General features: G+C 40.9%; 1 protein-coding gene across 11 annotated transcripts in view; it reads right to left on the reverse strand.

The window, feature by feature from the left end:
* Positions 1–23,135, reverse strand: part of THRB (thyroid hormone receptor beta) — a 372,214-nt gene that overhangs the window by 202,512 nt on the left and 146,567 nt on the right. For all 11 annotated transcript variants that reach the window (XM_046003102.1, XM_046003101.1, XM_046003097.1 and 8 more), the window contains one exon: positions 8,542–8,613. The gene's annotated coding sequence lies outside the window, so the exon portion shown is untranslated. The remainder of the gene's footprint in view (positions 1–8,541; positions 8,614–23,135) is intronic.

Raw genomic sequence — 23,135 nt, forward strand, 5'->3', positions numbered from 1 at the left:
TCAAATCACTACCTTGTTTAATTTTTTAAAAATGGTTCTCTACTTCTGTCAGATTACACCCCAGATATCTTAAACCAACTTCTATGACATAACACCTGATTATCAGCTCTCTTGCCCCATCAGCTTGAATTCTTCACTCCATCTGTAACAATGAACTTACAAATTACCTATCATTCCCCATTGTCTTTTCATATGCTTTCTTCTGCCTGCCCCCCTACTCTTACTGCTCTTGAGACAACTCCTCTTTACTTTTCCAGACTCAACTGACAACGTGAAATCTCTGCTTTTTGTTTGATCAATCTAAGTTAATATATCTCAAAGTTACGTGTGCATCAGAATCCTCTAGAGGGCTTGTTAAAGTTTCCTGGGTTCGACCTCCAGAGTTTCTGACTTAGTAGGTCTGGGGTGGAGCCCGAGAATTTGCATTTTAACAAGTTCCCAGGTGATGTAGATGCTGTGGTGCAGGGGCCCCACTTTGAGAACCACTTGTCTAGAGAATTCTTTATCAAGGCAACTAGAGTTTGGTTGACTGCTCATTTTTTTCATTCATTAAACAAGTGTTTGCTATGTGAGTATGTGTCTGTTCTGCATTTGGACCCGGCAAGGTATTCCGCATAGGGGTATAATGATGGTCTCTGTCTGGGACAGAGAAGGCAGGACTGACCCATACAGTTGTGCAGGTTGAATATTGTGTAAATGGTGCTCACGGGAGTATTACAGCTCAGCCAGAGGTAACAGTCTTGGAAGTCAGAGAAAAAAAAAACCAGTGGTGTGCACAACAGTGTAAAACATACCATGATAATTATATACCATAATACAAACACATACCGTGATGCAAATATGCACAATGTTCTTTGAGACATGAGCAGAGCCTTCAAACCCAGATATGAATTGAAGGCAAGGAGACAGGCAAGGCTTCCTAGAGACTGTGATACGTTGTGGAGTCTGGAAAGGTGAACAGGAGTTATTTGGGAAAAGAGTAGAGGGAGGCAGAGAGAAGTCGCATATGCAAAGACACAGAAGGATGATATGTGATAGTTAGGATGGAGTAAAGAATATGGGGGGCTCCAATCACTTTGTCTATGTGAAGGGCTTAAATTTGCTTAAATTTTTTAAAAAAATTATGAAATACTGCATGCACCAAGTATATAAAACAATATTACAGATGTCCATTCAGATTCGCTTTATTTGCTTTATCTCTTTTTATAAGAAACAGAACAGAGCAAAACACTAATGACCTATCTCCCTCTCTTTCCTCTCCCTCCCTTGTCTTGCCAAGGTAGCCATGATTTTACATTCGGTGTGAACTGTTCCCGTGTGTATTTTTGCACTTTTACTTTGTAAATGTATAGGCATTTACTTTTGAGTTTCACTTATTTTTTATTAAAAAACAATCTTTTTAAAGATTTATGTATTTATTTAAGTAATCACTATACCCAATGTGGGGTTTGAACTCATGACCCTGAGATGAAGAGTGGCGTGCTCCACTGACTGAGCCAGCCAGACACCCTGACATTTACTTTCTAATGAGAGACATCTTCCAGGATGTGACAGCAGAAATTACAACTTTCTGCCTCAGCAGCCTTCCTGAGAAGACACCTTGAGCAGCAGGCAGCCTGTGCCCAACAAAACTTGTTCTTCTCCAACATTTGATGGGTAAAACAGGGCACAGGTGAGCTGTATAAAATGCAATCAAAGAGGGTTAAAATCAGAAGATCAAGTTACGCTTATTCAGTGGTAGGTGATTCTAAAAGAAATGAAAAATTATTTTTGTTTTATAGTCAAGGTGTCTAACACACAGAATCAAGAGAGTTGTACTGAGAGACTCGGTCATTTCTGCTCAGCCCTGTGGATTACATACACGAGGGATGCGTGCATTTGTGGGTGTACCATGGACGCAATGGAGTTCCCAAAGAGCTATGCCAGGAAGCTCTGGTTCCAACCTACCAGCGCCACAGATGTGCTCTGATTTTAACATCTACACAATGGCAAGACGTTACCTGCTGTGTTCTGGTTTAACAAAAGGGGTGTGATGACAACCTGATGCTAAATTCTTATTTGGGAGCTCATGATGAAAATTCTATGAAAATATAGTTACCAAGGATTCTGTTCCTCTTAAAGTTAAGGAAAGAAGGAAGCGGGGGTGGAGTGTGGGGGGAGGGAGCCGAGAAGGAATAAAGAAGAGTTGAAAGAAAAACTGGTTTCCTTCCCCATCCTGACTTTCCTACTTTCTCTATCTCGGCTTCTTATGATAACATCTTAGTTATCTTTACAAATCCCTTTCTCCTTATTGCTTTTAAAATCTATTGCTTAGCCCCTTTTTATTTTTATTTTTCCTTTTTCTTGTTTTAGGAATGCCAAAGTTTGAAGATCTTCGCTATTGGTGTTATGGAGCCTTAGAAAAGTTTTATGTTTATGTCATATGTGTGCATACATGTATTCCTTTATGTATGCATGTGTATATTATTTATACATTGCCAAGAGGGTGCATCTTAAATTCCCAGCCAAAATTTTTTTTTTTTTTTTTTTTTTTTTAAAGATTTTATTTATTTATTTGACAGATAGAGATCACAAGTAGGGAGAGAGGCAGGCAGAGAGAGAGAGAGAGAGAGAGAGAGAGAGAGGAGGAAGCAGGCTCCCCACCAAGCAGAGAGCCCGATGCGGGACTCGATCCCAGGACCCCGAGATCATGACCTGAGCTGAAGGCAGCAGCTTAAACCACTGAGCCACCCAGGCGCCCCCCAGCCAAAATTTTGATTAGACAAATACTATGTAACTTTTTTCTTCATCCAGATCTGTTTCTTAGAAGTTCAGCTAAATGTCTTTCCTGAGTTGCCATTCCTATATGTGCATTTGAATATACAATCACGTAAATAATGTATACACATATATACAGCCCACACACATATGTGTGTGTATTTGCTGAAACACAGTTTTGAACCACACAGTTAATGAATATATTCTCTTTGGTCAGTTCACTCATCATAAATTCTATCACATCCTTCTCTTCTCTCCTGTCCCTAATGCAACCTCACTAATAAGAAGCTTATCACCACAAACTGAAGTCCCCAAAGCCATTTTTTTTTTTTTTTTTTTAGAGAGGGTGAGAGGAAGGGCAGAGGGACAGGAGAGAGCAAATCTTAAGCAAGCTCTATGCTGGGCTGATGTGGGGCTCCATCTCATGACCCTGAGATTATGACCTGAGCCAGAAATCAAGAGTCAGATGCTTAACCAACTGAGCTACCCAGGTACCCCTCAAAGCTACTTTTTATTGCTCCCACTTTTATCCATCATGGAGTTGGCTACAAGATCATTTCCTCTAAAGAACCACCCTGATCATTCTCCTCCGGAACTGAAAAGCTTCTCATATTTGCTTAACAGTGACTTGGTCTGCGAGGTGCCTCCATGATATACTTTTATAATCAAATTTCACTTTACTTCTGGGTAGCAAAGTACCCAACTACATTTTCCAGCTTCCTTTATAATTAAGAATTGGTAGAATATAGGTAAAAGTTGTGGGGTGGGAATTCTGGTAATGACTCCTAAAGAGAAAAAACATAGCTACCAATGGGTGCCTTTCACTTTCCTCTTCCCAACTTTTCTGCTCCCTGGAATTCATATGTGAGGGCTAGAGCTCCAGCAGCCATATTCAATCAAGAGGTAACCTTAAGGATAAAGTCATGTATGAAGGATAGAAATACAGAAAGATAGAAGGCACCTGAGTCCCTGATGATTACAGAATACCCCCTGCTGCTGTGGAGAGAAAAATACTTTTGAGTGTTTGTCACTATAATTATGGTTTTCTGTTATGGGCAGCCTCCAAATAGTAGCTTCTTTTCTCCACCAGTGTAGTTATTTCTCCACTCCAGTTAATGTAATATTTTGATTAGTTTTGAGCCATTGTCTCCTTCTTTTTTTTTAAGATGTTTATACTATACTGTAGTTTATTAAGTGTCCAATAACATTATGTTTATTTTTTTTTAAGATTTTATTTATTTGACATGCAGAGATCACAAGTAGGCAGAGCAAGAGGCAGAGAGAGAGAGGGAGGAAGCAGGCTTCCTGCTGAGCAGAGAGCCTGATACGGGGATCGATCCCAGGACCCTGAGATCATGACCTGAGCTGAAGGCAGAGGCTTTAACCCACTGAGCCACCCAGGCGCCCCCATTGCTTCTCTTCTTAAGATGAGGTTTACAGATAGAAAGACCTAAGTTCAAGTCCAGCCCTGCCCCTGTGACAATTATGTCTTTAGGCATTGTTTCTGCTCATTTTACCCTCAATTATCTTGTCTGGGAACCCATAATAATAATAATAGTAATCATTATTATTATCATTATTAATATGCACATTAAACTGTTACTTTTCTTTCCTTCTGTTTTTCAGTTATTATCCCGATGGCACCAGTAGGAAAAATAGTTAAGGAAGGAAAGGGGAGTAAAACTCAAATCAGGATATTGTCCCAGTTGTTAACAGTCCTTATAAGGAGCTGAATTAGTTTAAAGTTTCAGGCTGCTGATTTCTAGAAGCCAATGGGAAAAAAATGAAAGATTGGACTTCAATTATTAATATCTTACCTCTTTCTCATGAATTATTAGAATCTGACTACACACATGTTGCATTGTCCTAAGACCACTTGACCTGTAGATAAATGCATACATACATACATGCATACATATTAAGAATGTTGGCTCCAGGAGAATCACTTTCCCCAAATCACTGGGATGGAGAAGACACACAACTTCTGTCTTCTATTTTCCATACAAGTTAACTCTTAATGACGTGAAGAAACACTTCCTTTCAAATGGGCATAAAATTGCAAAAAAAAGAGAGCACATTCCACCCAGACACTTAGATCATGCAAGTTCATTTCTGCTCTTATGCACGTTAAATTAAATTGGTTAAATAAAAATCTTGCTCAGTTAAATTTGATTCAGTTAGGAAATTTATATGTGCAAAGCGTGGAATGTATGGGTTAAAATAAGTTCTGGTTATTTCAAATGTTATTTTTTTATTTTATTTTTTTAAAGATTTTATTTATTTATTTGACAGAGAGAGATCACAAGTAGACAGAGAGGCAGGCAGACAGAGAGAGAGGGAAGCAGGCTCGCCACTGAGCAGAGAGCCCGATGCGGGACTCGATCCCAAGACCCTGAGATCATGACCCGAGCCGAAGGCAGCGGCTTAACCCACTGAGCCACCCAGGCGCCCTCAAATGTTATTTTTTATGGATGGTTCTTTTTTGCCATGGCTTCATTAGTGAACTAATGTCGATCAGTCTTGTGAGTTAAATAGGCCTTGGCCCTTTGCTGGGAAATCACTCAAGTAGCAGAGAGATTGTCTGCATAGCTGCAAAGGCTGGAACATTGGAGTATCTTCAAATGCTTCCCGTGCCGGTGTCACGGGACCCTCTTACCCTTCCGAACAGTGCCATCATTTCCTTTTCAAAAACATTTTCTGAGGCACCTGAATGGCTCAGTCAGTTAGAAGTTGGACTCTTGACTTTGGCTCAGGTCATGATCTTAGGGTCCTGAGATCGAGCTCCATGTCAGGCTCCGGAAGAAGCCCCTTTCCTTCTGCCCCTCCCACCTCCCAAAACACTTTCTCTGACTATAAGACAAATACCATATGATTTCATTCATTTGTGGAATTTTTAAAAAAAGATTTATTTATTTATTATGATGGGGGGTTGTGTGGGATGGTGCAGAGGGAGAGGGAGAACCAGGGAGCCTGACATGGGGCTCCATCCCAGGATTCTGGGATCATGTCCTGAGCTGGAGGCAGCTGACCAACCAACTGAGCCACCCAGGCTCTCCCGTATGTGGAATTTAAGAAACAAAACAGGTGAACATAGGAGAAGGGAAGGAAAAATAAAATAAGATGAAAACAGAGAGGGAGGCAAACCTTAAGAGGCTCTTGACTGTAGGAAACAGACTGAGGGTTGCTGGAAGGGCAGTAGGTGGGGGATGGGGTAACTGGGTGATGGGCATGTAGGATGGCAGTTGATGGAATGAGCACTGAGTATTGTATGTAGCTGATGAATCACTAAATTCTACTTCTGAAACTAATAATAAAGTATACGTTAATTAAATGGAATTTAAATTTAAAAAACCTTAAAAATCATTAAAAATAAATACTAAAAAACAAACCAAACCGAACCATTTCCCTTCCTTCTCCCTGCTTAGTGTTCTCATCAGGCTGTAAATGCAGAGTTGGCTGCTGGGTCCCATCTGGCCAGCCTATGTCCTTAGCTGCACTTCAACCCAAACAATTACCTTTCCTGTTACTGCCGGAATTCTAAAACATACAAATAAAAAAATTTAAGTAGGGTTGGTGCAAAGTATTTCAGGGAAAAGAAAGTGTTTTTTAAAAGGTCATAGTGCCTACGGCAAAGGTATAGGTATAAAGCCAATCGTTTGAGAGTCCTTGACACACATGCCCAAAGCAGAAAGACATAGCCCTATTCCACAGGTGTCTCTGGAGGCCCGAATCCCAATCTCGGTCACCAGAAGTTCCACTCCACTAAGATATGGGAAAGGGAATCCTGCATTTCATAGGTGACAGAAAAGCACTGAGATGAGGGAGCAAAGGATTCAAAAGTTCTGAAGGCTTTCTGGAGCATTATGGATACATCGACAGTACATGTGAAATCAATTCACTCACCAAGCACTGTGCTCAAGATGTCCACGATGTGACTGCCCACATATCACCTTTAGCCACATCACAGTCTAGAAGATCCCAAAAGGCAGTCTGTGGTCCCACTGTCTGGTATTCTCTGAGAACTTTCCCCCCATCCCGGCTTTGGTGATTATTGAACAAAGAAAATTCCTGAAAAGGAGCACGGTCTCCTGTCTTTCAAAACTGCCTAATGATCTTAGAGCCCACTCACTAAATAATCCACATAACTTTAAGGAAGTTCATTAGTATTTCTATGGATCCAATGCCTAATTCATTTATCTGTTGCCTTATTTTCCCTCTTTGTTTTTATATTTTGATGGAGGTATACTTTATAGACAGTACAAAGCACAGAGGGGTTTTGACAAATGCTGTGTAGCCCGCACTTCTATAAACATCTGCATTTCCATTGCTCCAGAAGATTCCCTTATGCCCCTTCCCAGGCAATCCCGTCTTTTCCTCGAGGTAACCACTATTTTGATTTCTATCATCATAGATGAGTTTTATCTTTTCTAGAGCTGTATGAAAATGGATTAGTACACGGTTCACTCTTCTGTGGCTTAGTGTCTAATGCCTTATGTTTGAAGCCTGTTAAAAATCACCCCTTAGTTTCCTTATCTGTAAGTGGAAGGGGTTGCCTTATAAGATCCTGAGGCGTCAGGAGGTCTCCTGGGAGCGATGAGGGGGGTCTGAGGAGTCACCTTGATTGGGATGGGTGAAGAGGAGGCTGAAGGGTGGGTTTTGTGGCAACCCTCTCCCCCTTCAAACAGAACAGCCGAACTTTTCCATGTCTTGCAAATTGGGGGTCCCTGGGAGATTTCATTTGGGAGGAGGTTCTTTGTTAAAAAAAAAAAAATGTTAGAGACCCGCAGGCCCAGGTGATCCTTACTGATACTTTTCCCTCGAACATTCTATAAATTGTAAATAGTGCTTTCTGATATGAGAGCTTTGAATAGTTCCCTTGAGGGAGGGCTGGGAGACAGAGGCAGCCAGACTGGGGGCCCCCAGGGAGGGCCCGGGCACTGAGCACTGTAATACTAGCTGTGGTTACCATCAGATAGCATCACCCCAACTGAGGCACCCAGACAATAAGCCAGAGGCCCTGGGCAAGGGGAGGCACAAAGACAGCATTCAAAAGACCCATTCTCACAGTCCGGGAGCATTTCTATAGACTCCACCAGACCCTGGCCCAGCCGGAACGTCACCTGACAGCCAGAAAGCCATTTTTCACGGTTAGCTTTTAAACTGTTAAAAATAATAAACACAGAAAGGAAAGTGCTGACATAATCTTTGCTGCAGAGACAAACTGAAACTGTTGTTATAATAATGTAAACAAACTGGGTTCCAAATTATAACCTAGCCTTCCAAACAGGCTGCTTGACATTACCAAACATCTGGGGACCAGAGGGAGAATTGAGGGCTTGCCCAGGAAACAAGGGAATGGGCACTGCGCAGGTGCCGAGCCCTATCCCACCGGCTCTAACCCATAACCCACCGATTAGCTACTCCTGACACTTTTTTTTTTTTTTTTTGACACACAAGGAAAAGGCAGTTGGAGAGGGCTGCTCGATCTTCCTTGAGCACAACTTCCCCACATAACAAGTGAAATACAGCTCCTCTCTCTCATTGTCCAATTATTACCTTTCTCGCCCCAAATTAATTCTTGCACACTTCCTTTTCTCCATTATGTTTTTCCAGCCCATTTAATGTTTTATATTCCTCCTGAATGTCTGCAGAGGTCAAAACTATGTTAAATAACAAGAGCAGCAATGCCACAAATTAGCAGGTAATTTCCCTCTTGCTAAAAAGTGACAATTAATCACAAAGATCATGAGTCTGCAAACAGCCAAGTCAAGCCTGATATCTGACCTTCTGATCCATTAAATCACGTGCAGAAGCTGGCACCCTCACAGGACGGCCAACGGGAGGGAAACCGCAGATCTGGAAAAAAGGAAACACAAGAAAGTAAATAGAAGTGTTTTTTCTTTTTCTTTTCTTTTTTAAGTTCCCCAACATTTATTTAATCGGCAACTGCTCTTCTTTCTATGTTTAAATAGGGTCTGGTTTCAGAACGGTCTCTGATTCTGAATAAATGCAAATACACTGAGATAAAAATCTCATTCCAGAGTGGTGATGGTTTCAGAGAAAGGAACTTGAACACAGAAGTGTAATAAGACATTACAGGCATAGGACAACGTTTGGGGATCCCAAAGATCTACTTTGCTGTGGGCAAGATGCCATTGTTTTGGGAAGATGGTTATAAGGCAAATGTAAATCTTAAACAGTGTAGAGATTTTGTGCTAAAGAAGGTATGGCTGGCCTCAGAGGACGGTTCCTAGGATCAGTCTCAACCAGCAGTATCATCCCCCACCTGTGGTGCAATGACAGGTGTTCATCAGGGGATGTAGCCGGGCTTGGAACTACGGAGCTGTCTAGATTGTGTTCAGTGTGATTATGCTGGAGACACAGCCCGCACGTGTAAACAGATGAAAGAGAGAACCAAAGGCACGGGGGCAACTACTTGTTCAGCAGAGGACCGCTCGGAGTATCTGTGTAAAGAGCAAGTGAGAAGTTGCTTTTCAGTTAGCTATAGTCCTGCAATTCTTGTGGTTGTTGTGGGGAACTTAGAACTCAGAAAAACAGAGGTTAGCAGAGCTGATGTCTGCATTCCTGCTGCCTTGGGGGGACCATTGGTAAATTTTGTCATAACTGCTTTTTTTTTTAAATTAAAAAATAGAGAGCATAGGTATAATCTCGACAACTCCACTCTTTGGCGAGACCATGAATTCATTTGTCTTTTTCAAGTCCACTCTTTTTTTTTTTTTTACATTTATATACAATATGTGCATCCAGGACAGTGAATGGTGTTTGTGCATTTCAAATTGATCTCTACGACATGAGTCTCTGGACGGGTATCTAATGTTCTCCATTTCTGACTCAGTGTCGTCTGTGTGAGAACTAACCGTGTTGGTCCGTCACATTCCTTGTAGCTGCCACGTTGGATGAACATATGCTCAGTCATTGTCTTTTCACTCAACACCCAACATTATAGCACCGTAAAAGCCCTTGTTATATCATTAAAGTGATTGTTGGGTGTGTGTGGGTGTGCACAGACATGTGCGGATGTGTGAGTTTCCGCTGTGATGGACTCTGAGGTCCTCAGGATGCTGTTGTGTCTTGTTTTCACAGTGGCTCTTTTACTCCATGACTCCATGCAAAAGGGACACTCAGGGTGTTAAAAGGAAAAACAGATTTGTTTTTATTCATTTTCCTCCCTTTTAAAACAACACGATGGAAGACTTTGGAGTTGTATTTGTCTGCTTTTATCGGTCTCTGTCCACTGCTCTTGAACAGACTTCAAATCTCCAGCCATCAGCATCACCTCACTGTTTTCTAGAACATCAGAGAATCTGATAGCGCGAGGCTGAAGACCAAGACATTTTTCTAAAAGTGTTCTCATTTATTCAAATGGACAAGCCCAGGAAGAAACTAGTGTTTGTAACTGCCTTTGTGGCTTTATGGTGAATATAAATAACTATACACCACTATCCTTGACATCGATATTTAAAAACTAACCGTGCCTTTTGTATGAAAATACTGGACCTCATTTATTTTTTGAGGGTATAAGTCTGATTTGTATTTTGAAGAATGTATGTCAACCTGACTCAGTGAAAACAATTTAAAAATTCTAACATAATGATTCATAATAATAGGCATTTTATACATAACCTATATTAAGAACATTTTATGGGCTGGAGTGTGCTAATGTTTTTCCTTAGTTTAATCCTCACAATGGTCATACGATCATTTTTCAGATAAGGCAAGGAGAGGCACAGGAAGGCTTAACATTTTTGCCCAAGGCCAAACAGTAAAGAAGAGGCCAGCTAGCAATCTCATCCCAGTAGTAAGATGTCATGGGCCTCATTCTGAGTTACTAAGAACAGTCCCAGGTTTTAAGACAAAACTTCAGAGAGGGGCAATTGAAAAACAGTGCGACTGAGGGTGCTTCCTAGTTTTGCCATAAACCCAACAGATAGTATCTCTTTCAGTGTGTGCCTCAAACCAAGATCAAACCAAATTAGAGTACTCCAACCAGAGAAATTCCAAGCGATTCCTTAGTGAAGAAGGAAATTTCAAGCAGCAAGGTCAAGCCCCAGACCCTTCCAACTTAAACATGCCCATTTTTAATTCTTCTTCTCTTTAGAAAACTGGGGCCATGGATTTGCTCATGGCTTAGAGGAGTCTGCGCAGTTGTGTTTACATGAGATCCAAAGCAAAAATGAGGATCACTCCCTGGGACAACTTTAGCCTAGAATGTGTGCTATTTACACATTTTTAATTGGGGCACAAATATATTAACAGTGTGGTTATTTTGTGCTTTCAAAAGAATCTGTTTTGTAACCGATTCGTATTTATATTTGGAATCTATTTATTTCTAGGCATGAAACAGTTCATTTTGTTGAGCCATCTGACCTGAGGTGAAGTTGGCACAATTTCCTGTGACTGTTCCTAATTAATGCAAATTGAAGGTTAAAGGATAAATAAAGTTCTTTCAACTTGGTTTATTAATACGTTATTTATAAGTGGCTCTTTACTTAGTCAATTCCTTTTTTAGTCAGTAACTATGTACAAATGAACCGTACCCAACAAACGAGCAAATACACCATGTGTATTTTATTACAAAGTTGTTTTAAAAGGGTTAATATGGCAAAAAAAAAAAGATCATCTGTCTTCTATTTATCTATCTTTTTCGTCTCAGTTTTGAAGTCTGAGACAGACTATATTGCATTATGGCCTACTGTTTGGTCATGTAACTTTGCACTAAAGAACAGCCTCTTTAGTAAAATCTAGTTTACTGTCGCTTTTGATTCTGGTTTTAGTCATGTGACTTGCTTTGGCCAATGGAATGTTAGCAGGTATGCTGTTTGTAGAAGTCTGAAATTCAAAGTTCTTGTTGTGCTTATGTGCTTTTTCTTGCTCCTCTGTGATTGCTATGAGAAGATGCCTCAACTAGCCTGTCACGGTTGAGAAACATGGAATGAAGTTGACTCACGTCAGTGGTCTCTGCCAAAGCTATCCTGGATCAGCCTAGACTAGTCAGGCCGTGTAGGTACGACAGCTGGGCAAGATGAGCAGAGCCACCCAGCTGACCCACAGCTAACACATAGGAAGGAGGTAGAAAATCCACCCCACCAACCCCCAAACTCCTGAACTTATAAACACCAGTTGTGTCTAATTATTGAGTTTTGAGATAATTTGTTTACTACCCCAAGTAACCCTATTCAATGCTACTATGTACTAGATAACTGATACCGGACATACATCTGGTTCACTAAAAAAAAAAAAAAAAAAAAAAAAAAAAAAAAATGCCCACCCAGAAGATGGCTTAAAATTAGGTAATAGAATCCAGCAAATATCCACCAAATGAGCTGTATCACTCAAGGTTCAACCGGGAAAATATAAGTTGGTCTAGGCATTTAAACAGAAAGGCTACAACATTGGAAAGATGTAAAGGCCAATGGGAGAATGAGGTATCGAGGAGCTGAATAATTGCAGGAAATCCTTGAGCCACAGGGCAAAAAAGAGTATCAATACTGGGGTCTTGGGGCCGAGGTCACCCAGCAGCAGCTCAAAGGGCCTCTCTCATTGGAGCTGAAGCCCTAGAGGAGAGACATGGTCTTTATCTAAGATATTGTGTGAAACAGGGAGTGTGGGGAAGAAATACACTGGCTTCTCTCTTCCATCTGTCTTCCATTTCCCTCCTGGGCTTTCCAGGGCTTGAACCCAAATGGAGGCCAACTGGACTCAGGGACCAGGCCAGCACAACCCACAGGGGCAAGGCTCTCAGTAATGCAAGGGAAGGATCTGAGGGCAAAGGGGAAATTCATCACCACAATGTGCAAGACACTATACAAGGTGTTAGTAATGAGGGCTACATCTGAGAATACTAGACTCAGAAAGACTGTGCTAAAAGGTTAGAAAGGGCCTTAATACATAAAAAGTGAGGGAGAGGATGTTCAGGTAACAGCAACTGTGGAAGCAAAGTGCAGGCAGTATTGTGAGAAATAGCAGGTGTACTGGTTCACCTTAGAAGGCTGTGTATTTGGGAGGAGGAGACAGGGGTGTGGAGGGGGGTAATGGGGCTACAAAAGTGAGAGCGTGAAGGAGTCTGGATTCCAGTCAGACTGGACATCTGTTCCGAAGACAGCAAGAAATAAGATGGTTCTGAGCAGAGAGTTACACGATCCAAATTGCGCATTAGGAACGTTACTCTGATAGAGACTGGAGGGATGTAGATTGGAGGGTGACAACTAGACTAAGGGTTTTTAATTAAGTACAGACCTCAGAGAATTCACAACCCTTCTGAACAAACTGGCAGGTGTTTGTGTAAGTATTTGGTTTTCTGAGAGATGGTAACTAGCTTTCACATAGCTTTCAGGGGAGTCCATGACCCCTGCTCCTATCAAAACTGTAAGCACCAGGGCGCCTGGGTGGCTCAGTGGGTTAAGCCGCTGCCTTCGGCTCAGGGCATGATCTCAGGGTCCTGGGATCGAGTCCCGCATCAGGCTCTCTGCTCAGCAGGGAGCCTGCTTCCCTCTCTCTCTGTGCCTGCCTCTCTGCCTACTTGTGATCTCTCTCTGTCAAATAAATAAATAAGATCTAAAAAAACCAAAACAAAACAAAACTGTAAGCACCAGCAGAAGGAACACAATCTAGAAATCTATAAATAATTCTTTTAATGAAGATCAAAAATGTAAGAGTGGCAGTGATAATGGAAGGAGGAACCAGACAAACATGTATAAGGTACTATCTAAGCAAATAACCCAGATGAATGTGAACAGAAATAAAATGAGAAGGAGAGATGCTAAAAGGTTTAACTCTGGGCTAGATCTGTCTGCTATTCCTTTCCCTCCCCTGTAAAACAGAGAAAAACAATCCATGCATCCAAGACTGCCCATATTCATCACAGGTATCACTAATCAAATGCAACATTTATTTATTACTGAGTCTAAACACCATCTCCAAATCTTTCTCTAATAGCACCCCGGGCAACCACTGCCTTGTTCTAGAGTAACTATTTTTATTTATTGTATTGACTGTTCTTTAGTTTCATACAGATGAAGTACCAATGAATGGATATATTTGGCAAAATATACTATGTACTAATATGATCTGTGCACACATATTTATATGCATATTTCCCACATTTGGGAAACTTACTTATATACAGTTGGGCCACTAGCTGGATCTTACCCAAGTTCATGAGTCTACTTAATGTTAACTCAAAGCAATTAACACAGATTTAAATAAAGATGAATGAGGGGGAAAAAACAACTTGGATCCATGAAAAGTTATTTAATTATGAAATTATCGTCATAAAAATTTGAAATTAAAACATTATTACCATCAACTACTAATACCTTCATGGTAAATTCTTAACCCTAATCACAGGCAAGTAGGTGTACAGCATTACCATAAACAATCCTCTTGTCAGTCTGGTGACCTTGGGTTTGGTATTTGAATGGCACTATGGTGGTTTTCTCCCCTTGGGGTGTTTTCTAGCTGACATTTGAAAAGGGGTGTCATTATCAGAGTTATTTTCTACATAGGACCATAATAAAGACAGATTCAGATGAGCCAAATTTTTTTCTACTTGGAGTTTTTGTTGTTGGTTGATTTTGTTTTGTTTCGTTTCTTTTTTTAAAGGAGATAGAAGTCTTTTGACAGCACGGCAGGGGAACAGCAGGCAGGACAGCAAAGGAGAAACCGTCTACCCTTTTTCTACTTGGAATTTTGGTCAGCAAGAAGATAATTACTGTCCATGTCAATATGAAAACTTTCTTTGCTCACCTCAACCCCAAACCCCAAAGTCTGATCTGTTCAATTCCAAGCAACTTATGGAAAACTGTCTATATACAAAAATAATCCCGGGGGGGGGGCATCTCTAAATGTAAAAAATTCCTGGCAGTAATTATTTGACCATGACCCACAATAAAAACATGTTTCAATCTGCAACACAAGGACTTACATATAGATGTGTGTGTATATATCTAACTAAAACAAAAGTTCTACAAAATAATATTCTTATTTGTGTGTTGCACTTGGACATTTTTTATTCCATTCAACTCTATCTTCTTTTATTCTATTGTATATACTATTTCATTAAGGAAAAGTTAGTCATGACCTGCTGCTAAATGGATTTCATTACCCTCTATTAGGGCACAGTCCACAGTCTGAAAAACATTACTGTAGCAAAATGACTAAAGTACTCTAACTGTATTCACCGATGTAAACATATTCACAAAAGACCAATCCTGAGCAACCGCAGGGGGAAAAAAATCTCTTGGCTCTCTCCCTGGCATCCTGAATGAAGCCGAGGTTTGCCGGGCCAACTTTTGTACTTCGTGGTTGACAATGACTGCAAACTGAAAGGCAGAGATCAAATCCTCACTCTCCTTCTCGACACATCTCTTCCGCTGGGTAATTTATACTGAGCAAGTATCAAGCTATTCAATTTTGCTGTCATTTACTGTTCTTTTTCCAGCAGCAATGGAAACACAGGATCGGTTTACTGTTGTCTCTCTTTGGTAGAATTAGATTATTCTCCCTCCTGCCCCCTTAAACAAAGATGGCATTCATCACTCCAGAGAACCACCCCCGGAGGATCTCCAAACAAAGCATGGCAGGGAAACCGCTACCCGTGAAGGAGCAAATGCAGAAGCTGGGCATTGAGGCTGTCAGTCCAGATTCTATACCAGAATGAACTTTGTAATGATTCTTTTTTTTTTTTTTTAAAGATTTTATTTATTTATTTGACAGAGAGAGACCACAAGCAGACAGAGAGGCAGGCAGAGAGAGAGAGAGGGAAGCAGGCTCGCTGCCGAGCAGAGAGCCCGATGTGGGACTCGATCCCAGGACCCTGAGATCATGACCTGAGCCGAAGGCAGCGGCTTAACCCACTGAGCCACCCAGGTGCCCCGTAATGATTCTTTTGATTGAGGGAATACAACTGTAATTGGAACAACAGAATTAACAGTAATAACAAACAACGAGGGGGGGGCTATATATCTTTAAATCCAGTGGTATCTACCAAAAGAAAGCTATGTATGAAAAATAATTAAAATCCATTTTCTCTTTCTAAAAGGAAAAAATAATTATACAAAATCATCATATCAGAGATCCTTTGGAGGCTTTCTTGCCTGTATTCTGGGATTCAAGTATTCTTTCCTCTATGTGACGTCTCCGACATTCATTTACCTTGATATTCATCTGCTTACTGTGAACTCTTCCCCACACCTTTACCCATTTAACTAGTAAAACATTAGTGAGTGCATTAAAAGCTTCACATTTTTCGTGTTCTTTTTTTCAGCATTTCTACTTCTCAGAATTTATCTTAAAAAATGATCATGACTTTATAGACATTCCTGTGGTATTATCTATAATGGCAAAAGACTCAAAGGATGCAATTAATTGCCAGAAGTTGTCATCTTTGGGTGGTTGGATTGTTAGTGATTTATATTTTACTCTGTATACCTATAAATATTCTCCAAATTTTTCACAATAAAAATAAAATAAAAGATTAAAAATAACACATCTGTGCTCAGTACTGAAACACTGGTGGATGCCCAGGTAGAAGGTTTTCACCAGGCCAAAGGATACACATATTCGATCATTCCCTGAGATACCTTCTAATATCTACCTCACTTCCTCAGTAGTAAAATGGGCCTGATGATAATAACCAATTCATAAAGTTGTGATGGAGAGTAAATCCACTAAATCAAGTACTAAAATGTGTGAAGTGCTTAGAACTGTTTCCGGCACATAGAAACATGATATGCATTAGCTACTATTGTTATTATTATACTGGCCTAGAAAGTTGGAAGACTTTTTTTTTTTTTTTTTTTTTTTTGTATTATATGCTAAACTCAGTGCAGAGGCCCAGGAAAAGATGAGCTTGTTCCAAATGCCTTCAACGTTATGTTCTGCCTCTGGAGGATCAAAATGGGTCATAAAGAAACTTTTGGTGATAATGGGTATGCTCATTATATCGACTGTAGTGATGTTTTAATAGTGTAAACGTATGTCAGCATTTACCAAATTGTATATTTTATATACACTCAGTTTGTTTTATATCAATCGAACCTGAATAAAGTTATTTTAAAATGAAGGCAAAATGAAGACTTTTTCAGATAAGCAATCCTAAGAGAATTTTCCACCAGCAGACCAACACTAAAAAAAAAAAAAAAAAAAATTAAGTAGAAGGAAAAAAAATTCAGATGGAAGTTGAGTAATACAGGAAGGAATGATGAACAATAAAAATAGTGTGAGTGGGGGGAAATCGGAGCGGGAGACAAACCACGAGAGAAACAAACTGAGGGTTTTGGAGGGGAGGGAGTGGGGGGTTGGGTGAGCCTGGTGGTGGGTATCATGGAGGGCACATATTGCATGGAGCACTGGGTGTGGTGCATAAACAATGATCTAACTAGTGGTTACGTGGGTATATGTGCTTTGTGAAAACGTATCAAGCTGTATGTTAACAATTTGCATACTTAATTGCAACACATTAATGGTCCATGAATCCATCTTAGGAAGTGACTACCATTCTTAATAGAATGTATGTATGTGTCTTAAAGTATGTTTTAATGTAAAGTATAAGCATGTTCTGCTTCAAAGCATAAGTTTATTTATGAAAAGTTTAAGAAATATCACATGTGTGTTTCCTACTTAGTATTAATAAGAACACAGTCAGGGGGCGCCTGGGTGGCTCAGTGGGTTAAAGCCTCTGCCTTCGGCTCAGGTCATGATCTCAGGGTCCTGGGATCGAGCCCCACATCGGGCTCTCTGCTCCACGGGGAGCCTGCTTCCTCCTCTCTCTCTGCCTGCCTCTCTGCCTAGTTGTGATTTCTCTCTGTCAAATAAATAAAATATTAAAAAAAAATAAGAACACAGTCAGGCATGGTAAGGAATTCTGATGGGACATATAGCATACATCAGGGGAAATTTCAGACATCTTGCAAAGTGTAAAACAATGCTGTCACCAATACGGGCTGGGGGAAGGGTCAGGAGGCTGAAAGAAACAGCTTTAAGTTACCAGGGTTTTGTGTAAAGGAGTTGTAGAGTATGTTATTCACGTTTTCTCTTTATGAAGAATAGGGAAAATTGTTCCTCTTGCAGGAAATGAGCAGCAAAAATTGTGTAACTGATGTCTTCCCTCTTCTCACTGGCTTCTAGAAAACTCAGCCCTAGGTATGTGCATACTTGTAGGGTAGGGTTTTTCACACTTTCTTTTACTATGACCATGATAAACACATTTTATATCATGACCCAATACACAAACACACACATAAACTTGAAACATAAATTTTTAGTAAATAATGCCCTTTTTGTAATGCCCTGTGATATTTTCTAGTCTACTCTGTTCTAACCTTCACATCCCATTTCATTAAAAATGTGACCACTTACTAGATGGAGTCATGGACCATCAATGTGTTGCAACTAAGTGTAAAAAACATGTCCAGAAAGGGATGCCTGGGTGGCTCAGTGGGTTAAGCTGCTGCCTTCGGCTCAGGTCATGGTCTCAGGGTCCTGGGATCGAGCCCCGCATCAGGCTCTCTCCTCAGCAGGGAGCCTGCTTCCCCCTCTCTCTCTGCCTGCTGCTCTGCCTACTTGTCATCTCTCTCTCTGTGTCAAATAAATAAATAAAATCTTAAAAAAAAAGTCCAGAGTTCCTGGCAAATATTAAGCATTTGATAGAACACTATTAAATGAATCATGGTATATATTTTGCATATTAACCTAACCTCTGGCTCCTTTTTAGTGCCCATCCTTGTTTGCCTTCTTGTTCTTTTTCTTTTCTAATTTATATTAATGTATTATAGTGTAATAGTGTATGTAAGTTTATAAGTTGTCAGGATCTTTTCCAGAACAAGTCCTTAATGCTTTCAAAGTCACATGGTAAATCAGTCGGAGCAAAGCCAGGAGAGAAAAGGTCCTCCAACGGGGCGGGGTTGTGCTTCTCCGGGAACAGGAAGCTCAATACTTGCAAGAGACACTTCCTGTCCCACCACTGTAACAACGTCTGCGGCACCAGGGTACGTGAGAGCAGATGGCAACTGGGACGAAGTGACAGAAACTCACCTCTAACCTTACAGGGACTACCTATACTCTTGCTTTCCATGAAGTTCTTTTGCATTTCCGACAGCTGGGAGAGACAGAGCCAACTCATTCTGAGAAACACAAAGACACTTTTTGAAAGAGGGAAAAAGAGTTCTGCAATCGACAGTGAAGAATGGTGTGAGCATCTCTGTGCATTGCTGTGATGAAGGAGTTCATGGTCTTGAGTTTCCTTTATCTCTCTCTTCAGGGTGTAAAGTCTTTCTCAGGTCACTGAGACTGTGTCTAAAGAAGAGCTAGCAAACATGTTGGAAGGAACTCGTTTGGGCATGTCAGAATAAACAATCTTTCTGATGCAGGAACAAAGTTCACCTTCATAAAACTTGCATTTTAAAAAATTCTGTTCTCTTGAACATAACTTTCTCTACAAAAGATTCTTGGATCACTGTTGGGCAAGTGCCATCCTGGCTTATTTTCCACACCCAAAGAAAGGAAAACATGGTTTGGGCCAACCACTATGGTACAATTTGGTAATGCTGTCCTTGTGAGGACAAGGTTGTGGGCCAAAGAGGGATGTGAACTCCACTGGTCATTCCTTTCGTGAAAAAGAGTCACAAATGACAAGGAATTTAACAGAGCTGGAATGGATCACTTCTTTTCTAGGAAATGGATCCTAAGCTTTGTTCCTACTTTAGCTCTAAGAAAGCAAGGATGCCTTCCAGGGAAATAACCAAAAAATACAGACTACGATTTTCAGGCACCGATGTCTAAGAAGTATTTGTCTTAGTAGTATGAAATCAGAAGCGGCCTGCAAGTTCCAAACTGGGGAGAATACTTTAAAAAGTACTTGTGCAGCCATTGAGACTAGTACTTACAAACCACAACATGAGAAATACTCACAATAACATACTAAATATAAAAGCAGTTCAAAAAACTACACACACAAAATATGAATGCAACCATTTTGTAAGTGTAAGGGTAAATATTATATATCCATAGAGGATTCATAGAAACACTCCACAGTGTTACAAGGAACTATGAAGAGTGGCGCGAAATCAAGGAAGAATATTAAATGTCTTTATTTTTTTGTTGTTGTTCAAAGTTTCCACCTAAGGCAGGGATTGCTTTTAAAACTAGGTAAATAGGGGCACCTGGGTGGCTCAGTGGGTTAAACCTCCGCCTTCGGCTCAGGTCATGATCTCAGGGTCCTGGGATCGAGCCCCGCATCGGACTCTCTGCTCGGCAGAGAGCCTGCTTCCCCCTCTCTCTCTCTGCCTGCCTCTCTGCCTACTTCTGATTTCTCTCTGTCAAATAAATAAATAAAAAATTAAAAAAAAAAACTAGGTAAATAAAAGCTGTTGTTAAAAAAAGTAATGATGCATTTTCTTTATAAATTCTAGTTTATTCATGCATTGATTCATAAATATCTGGAAACTTTGTCCATTTTCTCTCTAAGGACAATTTCGGGAGTTAAATTTCTAGCTTCACACAGAGAAAAGGAAACTGGATAGACCACTGAATCTCAGGCAAAATAGAAATGAAACACGGCTTCTTAGCCTCTGGACATATCGGCATGAAGGAAGACCACGTTTTAAAGAAAATTCTTTTTCTTATATATGTATATTTTTCACATGGGCTGTAAGGACTAATTTAAAACTGTACTTTATAAATTACATTAAAGCTTTAGTTGGCCCAGCTGAAAGCCTGCACAGTTAATGTGAACGTCACACACGCTCATGAATTCCCTCGGCCTAAATCCCCAGTCCTTTTGTCCAGCTGGCCACAGGCAAAAGTGAGCAAGAGAGTAGTCTCTATAGTGCTTTGGAAAGGAAAGGAAGGCAGTCCAAAGAAATGAAGCTGCCGTATTCAAGCTAGGACCACAGGGTAGTCACAATTATTTTAACAATTATTTAACAGATGCTGAAGCATCTCCATTTTTCATGTGGTTTCTGGTTACTTTGTCACTTTCCTGAACCATGCCTGTCAGTACAGTCTACCAGGAAAGGCTCACTGCTGCACTGGCAGATGTAGAGGGGAAGAGGACAGGATAATGTTTAATCCTTTATTTCTGAATTTATATATTTGACAGGTAATTCCATACTGGAAAAAAGGAAATGAGAAACCCTTATATAACCTTGCTACTTGCAAGCCACTTAATTAAGCAGGTCATTTAAAAAAAATTATTGGGGCGCCTGGGTGGCTCAGTGGGTTAAAGCCTCTGCCTTCGGCTCAGGTCATGATCCCAGGGTCCTGGGATCGAGCCCCAAATTGGGCTCTCTGTTCCGCGGAAAGCCTGCTTCCTCCTCTCTCTCTGTCTGCCTCTTTGCCTACTTGTGATCTCTGTCTGTCAAATAAATGAATAAAATCTTAAAAAAAAGAACATTATTGGACAATCGGCAAAACGTGATGGAATGTTGATTGATAGGATCATGTCATTGTCGGATTTCCTAGGTTTAAAGACTATGTTGTGATTATGTAGGAAACTGGCCTTGTTCTTAGGAAATGTGTGCTGAAGCATTTAAGAGTGAGGGCAAAAAAAGACAGCAAGGTGGGGAACAGAGATTTAATGGTACAGAAACACCATTTTCTCCACTCTGGGATTCTTCTCCTGCCCTATCAGAGAGTGGGGCCATCTGGCATGAGGTCAACAGGGAAGTGAGGCTCAGTGCATTCAACTGGAGGGAGAAAAGATGTGCACAAGATACACACACACACGCACACACGCACACACACAGCCCCATCCCAGGGAAAGCTTGGGGATCTAGAGGAGCTTCTATAATCTCAGCGATTATGATGTAGACAGGAGTCTTATTCTGAAAGCTCCTAAACTTGAGTTTTGTGACTGGCATTGCTGCTTTCTGGGGTGAGGAGAATGATGGTGTTTCTTATAATTTATTTGTTTGCATTTGATACTTGGCTTGAAGACAGAACTCTGAGGACATCTGTCCCAGGAATCTATGATCTGCAGGGCTTCCCAAGACCTGTTTCCCAGTCCCTCCCACTTTAGGGCAAACCTCTAACATACTGCAAGATGAAAGTCATTTGCCCCCCGGGGTAGGTCTGTTCAGAGGGTTTGTATAGAATATACCACATTTGCTAGTGCATTTTTGCAACCTGCAAGCAAATCATTCTCTAAATGGTGCCTCTTGGAAAGAAAATGCTCTTTTGGCTGTAGACAATGCTGGTTAACCAGTCAGAAAACTGGGAATATGGTAAAAAGGAAAACCAGAACTTGAAAGTTAATCCATCTTTACACCCAGACACATGTCAAAAAGCCTTATTTTAAGCAATAATTTAAATACTAGTTAATCTAGACTACATGGGGATCCTGTTAAATTCAGATTCTGACTCAAGAGGTCTGAGTGGAACCTGCGATTCTAGATTTCTAACACCTAGGTGCCAAGGCTGCTGGCCTGCTTCTCTAAGACCAAGGTTTTTAGTAGCACAGTATTTTAGCAGCTTCGACCAGAAGACTGAGGTATAATGAGGCCCATTTTTTAAAAGATTTATTTATTTATTTATTAGACAGAGGTCACAAGTATGCAGAGAGGCAGGCAGAAAGGGGGGGTGGGGAAGCAGGCTCCCTGCTGAGCAGAGAGCCTGATGTGGGGCTTGATCCCAGGACCCTGAGATCATGACCTGAGCCAAAGGCAGAGGCTTAACCCACTGAGCCATCCAGGCACTCCAGTGAGGCCCATTTTTAAGATGAGAAAACTGAAGCTCCGTGTGATCAAATAAGGTTTCCCAAGGTACCAAGGCAAGTTGGTGAGAAGTAGGATTTAAGCTCAGGCCTCTTCCACTCGTATGGCCTTTCCAATCTAAGGTTGGTCAAGGCCCCCCTCCCCTCCTCAGGTGCCTGAAAGAGCGCCAGCGTGGCACTGTGGTCCAATGCTGGAGACGACAAACAGTCCTCAGCGACACTGATAGGAGGTGGGTCCCTAATCTTTGTTGGGCATCATGCATCCCTTTTTGAGCCTAACACGGCATCTCTGTGGTTGTTGCTGCTTGGATTTAATTCCAGAAAGTTGTTCTTGCCTGCATCTACAGTCCTATACGCAGTCCTGCTGAGGTTTGTGGACCCCCTCAAAAACTACTTGCGGGCTCCCCAGAGAAGAAAAGCTGACGTAAAGGCCTTGGGAGGACACCAGAGATCTCACAAAGCTTTAGTACTTCAGAAATGGTGCCCTTTTAACCACCAAAGGCCCTTCAGTGGCCGCCACCCCAACTTACAGAGGGATGTGAAAAGGGGCATTCTTCTCTTGCTTGTTACTCAAGCACCTCCAAACTATGACTACTGCTGAGGTAAATTCTTAAAAGGAGTTTTTACGACTCAGCCAAAATAACTTAAA

The sequence above is a fragment of the Meles meles genome, chromosome 4 (genome assembly GCF_922984935.1).
Source record: "Meles meles chromosome 4, mMelMel3.1 paternal haplotype, whole genome shotgun sequence".
In the NCBI taxonomy this organism is placed as follows: Eukaryota; Metazoa; Chordata; class Mammalia; order Carnivora; family Mustelidae; genus Meles; species Meles meles.